The sequence below is a fragment of the Vombatus ursinus genome, unplaced genomic scaffold (genome assembly GCF_900497805.2).
Source record: "Vombatus ursinus unplaced genomic scaffold, bare-nosed wombat genome assembly UNPS02014830.1, whole genome shotgun sequence".
Taxonomy (NCBI): domain Eukaryota; kingdom Metazoa; phylum Chordata; class Mammalia; order Diprotodontia; family Vombatidae; genus Vombatus; species Vombatus ursinus.
This window is the reverse complement of record NW_020954608.1, coordinates 21718539-21729537: the sequence shown is the minus strand read 5'-3', so window position 1 is coordinate 21729537 and position 10999 is coordinate 21718539.

Genomic DNA, 10999 nt, shown 5'->3' with positions numbered 1-10999 from the left:
ATACCCTTCTATCCACCTTCCCTTGAATTCAATTAAAGAAACACTTAATAAGGCCCTCCTTTGTATAGAGCATTGCTATGAATTCTGGGAAAGGTACAAATAATAGATAAACCATTGTACGGTTGGCATATATATATAAAGGAAAATAATGTATCATAAATTTGTTAAAGAGGTAAAAAGTCAATGCCATATGAGATCAATGAAGGCAAAGGTTAATATTGATTGGAGGAGATCAAGAAATGCTTAATGGAAGAAGCATTTGTAAAAATCTTTAAAGGATGGGTGTAGAAGATTGAGGTAAACATTCAACAGGGGAAGGGGAAGATATTTGTGGTGAGGTGAAAGTATGGATTGTTCCCAATAGAAAGAGCTGTTCTGTGATGTAGATGGTATAGCAGGGAATAACAAGGTTCTTAAAAGATAAAGTAACACCAGATTATTGAGGACCTTGAATGCTAGAGAAAGGATTTTGGATTTTATTTGGTAGGCATTGGGAAACCACTTAAAAACTTTTGACCAAAAGAGTTCTCAGGAAAGTGGGCCATTACAGAGCAGTGAGGGAGGTGCAGGTACTTTGTTTTACGTGAGGAAATTTCCTCCATGTCCTTTTCATTATAGAAATTGCTGGGAAGGGAAGTGATGGGATTCAATTCCCTAAATGATGTTTAGGGACATTAGGAAATAGGCATATTGCTAGTGAATGGGATCTGGTCTTTGCTATGGAGATTCAGTGGTGTGGTGAGCTATGCAGATTGTCCTGAGAGCAATGAATAAATACAGAGGCACTGGAAAAAGCTAGGGACCACATCTATGCTATGGCATCTGCCTTGAATATTCCTGTGGTAATGGGGGTATTTTCAATAGACTTTGACTAGCTTAAGGACTTGAATCTTAAACTCATCCATTAAAATATAAGCACCTCAAGAGTAGGAGTTGTTTCTTTTTGTGTCTTTGTATCCCCAGTGTTTAGCAGAGTACCAGATCTATAGCAGATGCTTAGCAAATTTTGGTTGGTTGCTTGATTTGATAGTCTTTCTCTTTTTCTACCTCATACATGCACACATACACACACACGCACACACATGCATGCACACACTCTTTCCAGCAAGTACAAGTACAGTTTAAGCAATAATCAGATTCCAATTTATGTAATTTGAAAAGTGTTATGTTATGGTGGAAAGAGCACTAGTTCTAAAGGCAAAAGATCTGGGTTAAAAAATCTACTTCTGATTTTGTGTGACTTTGGGCAACTCATTTAATATCCTTGGACCTCAGTTTCCTCATTAGTAAAACAAGGGGGGATTGTACAAGAATCTATACTTCTATAAATTGTGTTATATAACAGAGCTTGCTTCTGATTCTCAGTCCTGACATAGTAGCGAGTGTGGCAGTGGGGAACAATCTGTGAGAATGATATGAACAAATTATATGCTCATAAGACTAAAAGTGACACTTCAGATATTGTCTCATCCAATCCCCTCATTTTACAGAAGAAAAAACTGAAGCCATGACATGATACAATAACAGTATTTGAAAGTTGAAAATCCATCAGCAATCATGTAGTCCAACCCAAACACAAAAAATAATTTCATTATTATTCATCCAGCTCTGTCTCAGGACCTCTAAGGAGGGAGAGATCACCATATTTCATAATAACCTATTCTACAAGAAAACAGTTTTATAATTTAGTAGGGCTATCATAAGAATATGTACTATAATGAAACAGCCCCATGGAAAGATGGACTGAAGGATGATGAGATGCCCCCAAAATTTGGGGCTTCAGAAGGGGATGGAGCTGTGGTACAGATACATAATGTATTAACAGCTAGGCTATTGCAAGTGAAAGAATCTGCTAACCAGTGCTGAATATAGTCTTGAGCAGTAGGAGCCTTGTCTGGCTCATTGACTCACTTAAGACACAATCTACCAGGACACACTATTTACCAGCCACTGGGGCATGATGAATTTATACCCTCTGCTTTCTCACCTACTCTGCTTCATTCTGCCTGTATAACTGGCCTTGCCTTTAAATCAATTTTTTTTTTTTTTTTGCTGTCTGTAGTTTTATAATGACTTATTTTAATTCTAAATCAAAATCAAAAGATTCTTATTGTATTCTGGGTGAGCTAAATGAGTAGAGCACTATAGACAGGACAAATAAGAATCTCTAGACACATAACCCTAAGCTTAACCACAAGCCTGGATTGAAGCTTCTCTCTCCCTGGTGACATAAAGAGGGACTTCAGGTAGGTAGGAGGGGTGTAATAAATCTCAACCAATATGAAGGCTAGCTTATTTTGTAGTAGCTTGCTGACTTGGCAGAGCCATTGCATTCATTTCGATGTTTTTGTCTTTATACTAAGTCATCTTCCATCTCTTTTCCCCAACCATTAAATGTTGAAAAAATCTGGAAAATTGGGAACAAAATATTTCAACTCTACCTAACACAAGTCATCATTCATAAATCAAAATCATGAAAGTAACAATAACTAACATTTACAAAGCCTTCATTGTTCAGTTACATCCAACTCTTTGTGATCCCATTTGGAGTTTTCCTGGCAAATACATTAGAATTGTTAGCCACTGCCTTCTCCCGCTCATTTTCTGAAGCAAACAGGGTTAAGTAATTTGCTCAGGGGTCACACAGGTAGTAAGTATCCGAGGCCAGATGATTTGAATTCAGGAAGATGAGTCTTTTTGACTCCAGGCCTTGAACTCTATCCACTATGCCCTAATTGCCCTTACATCACCTTTAGTAATTTACAAACTGCTTTATGTGTATTATCTAATTTGAAATCTATGACTGTATGATCTGATTTCAGTGATTAGGTACTTGGGGAGTGGATTAAGGGGAGGAAGAGGTTGTGAATCATTTTATATATGACTACTTCAGTCAATGCCTTTTGACAGTGATGATGAAAACTATAATTGTGGATAAATTTAAAGATTTTTCAAGTCCAGAAAGCATTAATATTTCTAATCTCATCTCAAGTTCATGTTGGTAGACAGGTGACAAATAATTATTAATGTTGTTTTTAATTTCTTGCTATGTTGAAGTTAGAATACTGTTTTTGGTTTTATTGTATATAAGTTTCTATATCACTGTCCTCAATTACAGAATATAGTTGATGAATAAATGAATTATGAGCAATTATAAAAAGAATACAAAAAGTGTCATATAATTCCTGTAATGAAAATCCAGTTTGCTGTCTGAAATGGAGACCTCCAACTGGGGAAAAACAAAAGAACATTAATCTTCATTAAAAGATTGCTTCATTGCTAAATATTGTATATGAAGATCTATAATAATATTGAACCTAATTAAGAAAAAAATGATACCATAAAACTCTAGCAAATTATCAGTTTTTCATTGACTCTAAGCAAGTGTTTATTGTTGGAAAGCTTATTGCTTTTTCATCATTTGTACTGTTTACAATTTCATGAATGTATTTACATGCTCAGTTACTAGTTTAGGTTGAATTTGGAAAGTATAAAATAAATAATTCATGCATTTCTAAAAATTAGAAGGCCATTTTTAAAGACAGTTATGGAAATTCACATTGATTTGCTTGGTAGGGTTGAAAGGAAATTTATCTTTTGAACTTAAAGGAATGAATTTAGGAGCTCAAGGAGAATAGGAAAGATTTAAGACAGATATTTAGAGTATCACTTATATAAAACTATATTTACGTTAGAATGCAAGTGAGCTGAGTTCAAGTCCAAATTCTTCCCTACACTAACTGTGTGACCACTAGCTAGTAACTGCTTAATGAACTGGATCAGTGTTATCCAAAGATGGGACCATAGGACAACACAATTGAAAGGTCATGGCATGACCCCAGGGGTATGTGATTAACCAGTTGGAGGCTGGGAAGATTTGGGCATATCTCTCTCTCTACAGTAGCCAATCTTACAATCTATCTTCAATACAACTGTATCTACCCTTAATCTATTATACACCAACACCCCTTACCCACACCCCTTGTCCAGTGCTTTGCAAGCTTCTAACCTTTCTCTTTTACGAGACAAGTGTTAGCCTCCTCAGGGCAGTACAGCCAAATCCAAGCACTCAAATAGCAACTGTGCAGGTGCATTGGGAAAATCTACCTTATGCCTTCTCAGCATATCCACCCAGAGGAAAAAATAAAAGATGCTCAAACAAAACACTGCAAGACCACTTCAAGGCAAATCTCAAGACTCAAGTTCCTCAATTTGCATGAGAGGAGATAGTCTCTATACCAGAAGTTCTCTATACTAATAAAATTGCCAGTTTAAATTAAAGCATTAAAATATGTAAAATAGCTGTGCTCACAGAAAGTTACTAGATTGAATTCTGCACAGCTCCTCTGTGAACAATAAAGGAAATTGACCCACAAGTTACTTTCTACTTTATCCCAGTCTTTACATGAGAAAGCTGTTTCAAGTGATGAGGAAGCAGCTTCTTGCAACAGTCAGAATTTTTGTAGACAAGAACCACTGAATGACTAATTTAATGTGAGCATTCACATCCAAGTACCCATTCAATCACTTTACACAATGACCATTAGATGGGAACAGATTTTGATCACTACCAGTCTGGGAAAAATTCAAACACCAAGCTGGAAACTAGTCACTCTGCTATGACTCAACCATTTTGTTTCCTGGCTATTGTGATTTGTGACAACAGAAATGCGGGATTATTTCATCAAAACATTTTAGCGGGTATATTTTTTTAATTGCATGCTATATTTTTATATGTCACTGTTACTGAGTTGTAATCTGAGCTTCAGAAATCACACACACACACACACACACACACAAACACACACACACATTGACCACATTGACTTCACTACACCATTGTTTCTCAATGTTCACTACATCATTGTTACATCAATTAAGTGCCCTGTTTCTCAACACACTTTACTTATGATTTTCCAGTCCAAAATTTTTCTCCTTTGCTACCACTCACATATATGCATTTTCTCTTCCAAAAGAACACACTTTTTTTTTAAGGGCAAGCACCACCTTGCTTTTGTATTTGTATTCACAGCAAATAGCACAGTGCCTGGAAACATTTAATAAATGCTTTTTCTTTGATTCATTCATGCAAACACATTACAGTTAAGACCATATGATAATTTCTTCAATTCTCTAATTGACCTGTGATCTTCCTAATGAGAGTACACTTTCTTATGGTCAAAGTCCTTTCTTATTCTGTAATATTCTTGTCCATTGTCTCCCATAAATTCCCTAGTGAGGTACTGCTGATCATGCCAGAGGACTTCAAGTTCTTCTGATAATTTGTGAGTACCAGTGCAGCACTCAACCTGTCTTTCTGTTTACCCTTATTCTTGTTTCATGAAAGGACCATCTCCCCTTCAAATTACAGTTTAGATGACATCTTTACTTCCACCTTTAAAAATGTCTTTGTAATATGTTGTTCCCTATCTATGACCATCATTCATCTTGTTAGAGTTGTTTGGGTCAAATGGAATTTGTTTTTTTCATCTGGTTGAATATTATGTTCTAAACAAAGTGTGTTTATCAATTTGTTTTGCTTTGTTTTACTTTCAGATTGATTTTGAGTAGATTTCTTTTGAGCAATCATAAATATTTCCTTGCAGTCACCAAGTATTACCCTGGGTCTTGACTAAAACAACACAATAACATACACAAACAGTTATCTGCAGGGTTTACCACATATAAGAAATCCTCCAACTGTTGAACCATTCATAGAAAATCATTCATGACAGAGTTCTTATCACTTTCAACATAGAATGTGTCTATTTATCCTCAAAACATATGTTGGCACAAAATCTGAACTTTTTTTCATGTGCCATACCATTTCAAATGCAACATATTAAAAATAACTCATTTTCTTTTCCTCTAAATTCACTTATTTTCCAAAACTCTCTGTTTCTTTTGAAGACTCCACCATTTTTTTTCAGTTATCTAGGTTTGCTATTTTCATGTCATTTTTGAGTCATTGCTCTCACTCAGTCCACATCAATTGCCACATGCTGTCTTTTTTATCTTGACATCTGTCTCCTCTCAATTCACACAAATACCACCCTAATTCAGGTCCTCATTCCCTCTCACCTGGACAGCTATAAAAGTCTGCTAATTATTCTTCCTGCCTCAAAAAATCTGACATAAACACCATATTGTTAAAAATATTTTTCATAAAAAAGAAGGTTTGACAATCTAGTCATAATGGTCTTCTAGCTATTTCTCTAAAATGTCATTTCGTGTTTCATTGCTACTGCATTGGTACAACATTCTTGAAATGCTCTCCCTCCTTGCATTTCCTTCTTAGAATCCCTGATTTCCTTAAAGACTTGGCACAAGTCACAAGGTGTAAGGTCTCTATATGAGACCTTTCCCAATACCTCTTATAATTATCATCTTCCCCATTAAAGTTACATTTATCTGATTTGCATATGTTTTTGGTATATTTAAATATTTGTAATTTCTCCCATTTGAATGTAAACTTCTGGAGAGGATGGACTTTCACTTTTGTTTTTGTATCCTGAACACATTATAACTCTCACTCATAGTAGATGCTCAGTAAATATTTGTTGACTAATTGGTAGCGATTTTTATTTTATGGTCATCATAAGCTAGATGGCACAATGCATTAACTACTGGACCTGAAGCCAGGAAGCTTCATCTTCTTGACTACAAATCTGGCATGAGACACTTACTAGCTGTGTGACCTTGGGTAAGTCATTTAACCCTATTTGCCTCAGTTCCTCATCTGTAGAATGAACTGGAGAAGAAAATGGCAAACCACTGCAGTATCTTTTGCCAAGAAAACCCAAATGGGGTCACAAAGAGTCAAATATGACTGAAACAACTGAACAACAACAACATCATAAACACTTAATGAGAAATGTTCAAGGGTACTGAGAAATTAAGTTTTCCATTATTTCTCAGTTTATACCAATTCATTTTAACTTCTAACACCTTAACATCTTTTCATTTAGTTGCAACTACCATATGTCTTATGGTTTCATCAATAGCAAGTACATCAAAACCAACATAGATTTTCCAGTCAGATTTTCCAATAATATATTGACTAAATCATTTCACAATGATCAGTAATTTGACTATAATTTGACAATTACAGTTTAATAATAAAATAGAAAATATAAAATCTATGTTTTCCCCCCTAGGAATCTGCCCCCTTTTAATACTTCTGTCATTATCTCTATAAAAGCAGAATGAGGTTGCAAAGGACTAAGAACCTTTTTGTACATTTTTTATTTCATATATTACCATGGCCAACTGCCCCCTCCCCAGTAATTTAGTCAATAAATCAGTCAGTAAATGACTATTAAGCATTTATTGTGTGCCAGGCACTGTGCTAAACATTTGGGAATTTTAGGGATACAAACAAAGGCAAAACCATGGTCTCTGCCTTCATAGAGCTCACATTCTAATAGCAGAGACCAAAAAAAATTGTACATGCAAAATATATAAAGAAGCATACAGAGCTGGGAATCAGAAAGCTCAGGAAAATCTGAGCTCAAATTCAACATCAGACAGTAGCTGTGTGACCCTGAGCAAATCAGTTAACTTCTGTCTGCCCCAGTTTCCACAACTGTAATAATAATACATATCCCTCAGTGTTGCTGTGAGGATCAAATGAGATATTTATAAAACACATACCACAGTGTCTGGCACATAGTATGGTCTATATAAATGTTAGCTTTTAGCATTACTATCATTATCACCATCATCATCATCCTTTTTTAGGAAGGTCATCTCAGAGGAAGGCTAGCAGAAGTGGGATGTGAGGCAAGTAAGAAAGTCGTATTGAAAGTAGGATTTGAGCTAAGTCTTGAATGAGACAATGGGATCCAAGAGATAGAAGTGAGGGGAAAGAGCATTCTGGATTTAGGGGTCAGCCAATGAAAAGACACAATTTCAGTAAATGGATTGTCTTGTGCTATGAACAATAAGAAGGCCAATGTCAGTGAATCATAGAGTACATAGAAGGGAGTAAAGTAAGAGAAGACTAGAAAGGTAGGAAGGAGCCAAGTTGTGAAGGGTTTTAAAAGTCAAACAGAAAAGTTGGTGGGGATGATATTATCAGAGTTGTGCATTAGGAAATTCACTTTTGCAATCAAGTGGAGATTGGAGTGGGAAGAGAATTGTGGCAGTGAAATTAATTATAAGGCTGTTGCAAATAGTACAAATGTAAGATGATGAGGGCCTACACTGGGAATGTGACTATGTGAATGGAGAAAAGGGGACAGATGTAAGAGATACTATGAAGATAGGAAATGGCAAGTCTTAACCACAGACTGGATATGTGGAGTGAGTGTGAATGAAGAGCACTCAATTTTTTTTTTAGGGCCATTCTTTTCAATTTGGTAGAACCTGTCAGGACGTTCACTTCGCTAAGAATCCACAGTCACTTTCATGATACAATCTGACATTAGTGTAAAACTTTTATAGAGGCTTTTGGTATTTCTGGTAAAATAGACAAACAAAAAAAGTCTCCTTGGATGGAATCCAAAATGATCTGTATTATACTGAATTTCACTCACTAACAGATGGTGTGATAGTGAGATATCAGTGTGTCTCACACGTGCATGCAATTTACACTCTAGTTAGAATACATTTTCATGAGTATCTCAATGGATATGAATGGCTACAGAAGGAGTGGGAAAATTGCCAAACATATTCTCCATTAACATTAGTAATATTAGTACTGTTCAAGCTTCCTCCCATGCCTGTCAGGAACAAGGATACTACAGCACAGAAGATAGTGGAATCTAGAACATAGTAATATAATGGTTAGGCAGGTTCTTGAAAGCTATCCTAGGATAACACTAAGATTTCTTATAAAGTAGTTTTAGCATTTATTGCAACCTAATCACTAGTTCAATCCCAAAGTAATTTGGATAGCATTTAGTATAGCTTTATTTGCTACCTGGTGTATAAGGAAAATCATAAGTTCATGCTCTTATATCCAATTCAATGCTATGTTTGTTTGCAGAGAACTCTATATCATTAAGTAACACCTCCAAGCAAGCTCATCCTCTCCTCCAATCGTACCCTGGCCCTCAGAACACATATTATCTTCTTTGTACCTACTTAATTAACCACTAGCATATTTATACAGCTTTGGTCATGCAAATTGCCTTTACTGGCAGGTTCTAAACTCACTCCCCCACCTTATAGGACCTAAACAGTAGCCTCACCTTCTCTCCCTCTTAGGTCATCTTCCCCACTGAGTATTTGATCACAACCAATTTTCCTTAAGATCTTTTTTTTTTTGGTCAAAGTGAATTTTCAGACAAATAGGGAACACTTTTTTCTTTTAAGTTTAAACTTCTATAAAATTCAGTTCTTAGACAATGAAAATATCACTTTTAACTATCTATTGCCATTGACATGATGTGTATTAAAAAACCTTGCTTCCTCCTATGCTTGAGTAGGCTTGAGTACCTTAGCCTTTCTATAGTAGTAGTAGCAGTAGTGGTGATAGTAGTAGTAGTAGTAGTGATGGTTGTATAGTAGTAGTAATAGTAGTACTAATGATAATAAATCATTTATATATCACTTTATTTATAATTTACATATATTACTTTAAGATGCATAAGGTGGTTTTATATATATTAACTCATTTAATCCTCATATCAACTCTGTGAGGTACATATTATTCTCATTTTACTCATGTGGAAATTGAGTTTGGTGGTGACAATTGTGAAATGACTTGTCCAGGGTCACATAGCTAGTCTGTAGCAAGATTTTCATTTAGATCTTTTTGATCCTAAGTGCTGGTTTATTAAACCAGCACATTTACCAGCACATCCCTAGGGAGGAGGGTGTTGAAAGTCTGGAAGAAGTGCAGCAGAAAACTCAGATGGAAAGAGAGTTAGTAGCATAGCACCACTGAGGTCAACTGACCTTTCATATGTTATGCTATACTATATTCAGTTTTATAAAGGACCATAGGACAATAGCTCTAAAGCTAGAAGGGACATTGGAGACCAGCTAGCTCAACTCTTTCATTTTACAAATGAGGACGTGATGCCAAGTTCAGTGACTTATTCAGGATCACAGAAGCAATCTGTGTCTGAGGTAAGGTATGTATTCAAGTCTTACATGAGCAAATATATAGAGAATATATACAACATGGGTAGAAGGTAATTTTGGGATGTAGGGTAGCAGTAGCTGGGGAGATCAGGAAAGGCTTCATGTAAAAAAGTAATACTTGGATTGAGTAACAACACAGACACGTTTATACTTTTCTCAGACAGACATATGGCAATAGTAAAATAGATTATTTTGCAGATTGCTGCTTTTATCATTGATGTTATTTTGTTACAGATAAAGTCCTATTTTAACCAACCTGCTGAAACACTATTTGTTTTTTCAAATGAGTCTCATTTAAATGGAATAATTATGTTCTCAGCTTGAAAGTTGGGGGCGGAGAAGGAGGGTCACAGGAGCATAATGCCTGATGTCAAGGAATTTTCAGTATCATCAGAAAGAAAATCAACAAACATGAAACAACCAACAGTGTGACTGCATATCATGAAATGGTAAATGAGGTGATAGAGACTCTAAGTTCTGCATGTATTTAGTATAAAGGAGATCAACGAGATCAGGATTCATTAGGAAAGGTTTCATGTAATATTTTCTCCTTGACCTTGGAACTCTGGAATTTGGCTACAATATTCCTAGGAGTTTTCCTTTGGGGATCTCTTTCAGGAGGAGATCAGTGGATTCTTCAATTTCTATTTTGCCCTCTGCTTCTAAAATATCAGGACAATTTTCCTTGATCACTTATTGAAAGATGATGTCTAGGCTCTTTTTTTGATTATGGCTTTCAGATAGTCCAATAATTTTTAAATTCTCTCTCCTGGATCTATTTTCCAGTTCAGTTGTTTTTCCAATGAGATATTTCATATTGTTTTCTAATTTTTCATTCTTCTGGATTTGTTTTACAGTGTCTTGATTTCTCATAAAGTCATTAGCTTCCAATTGCTCTATTCTAATT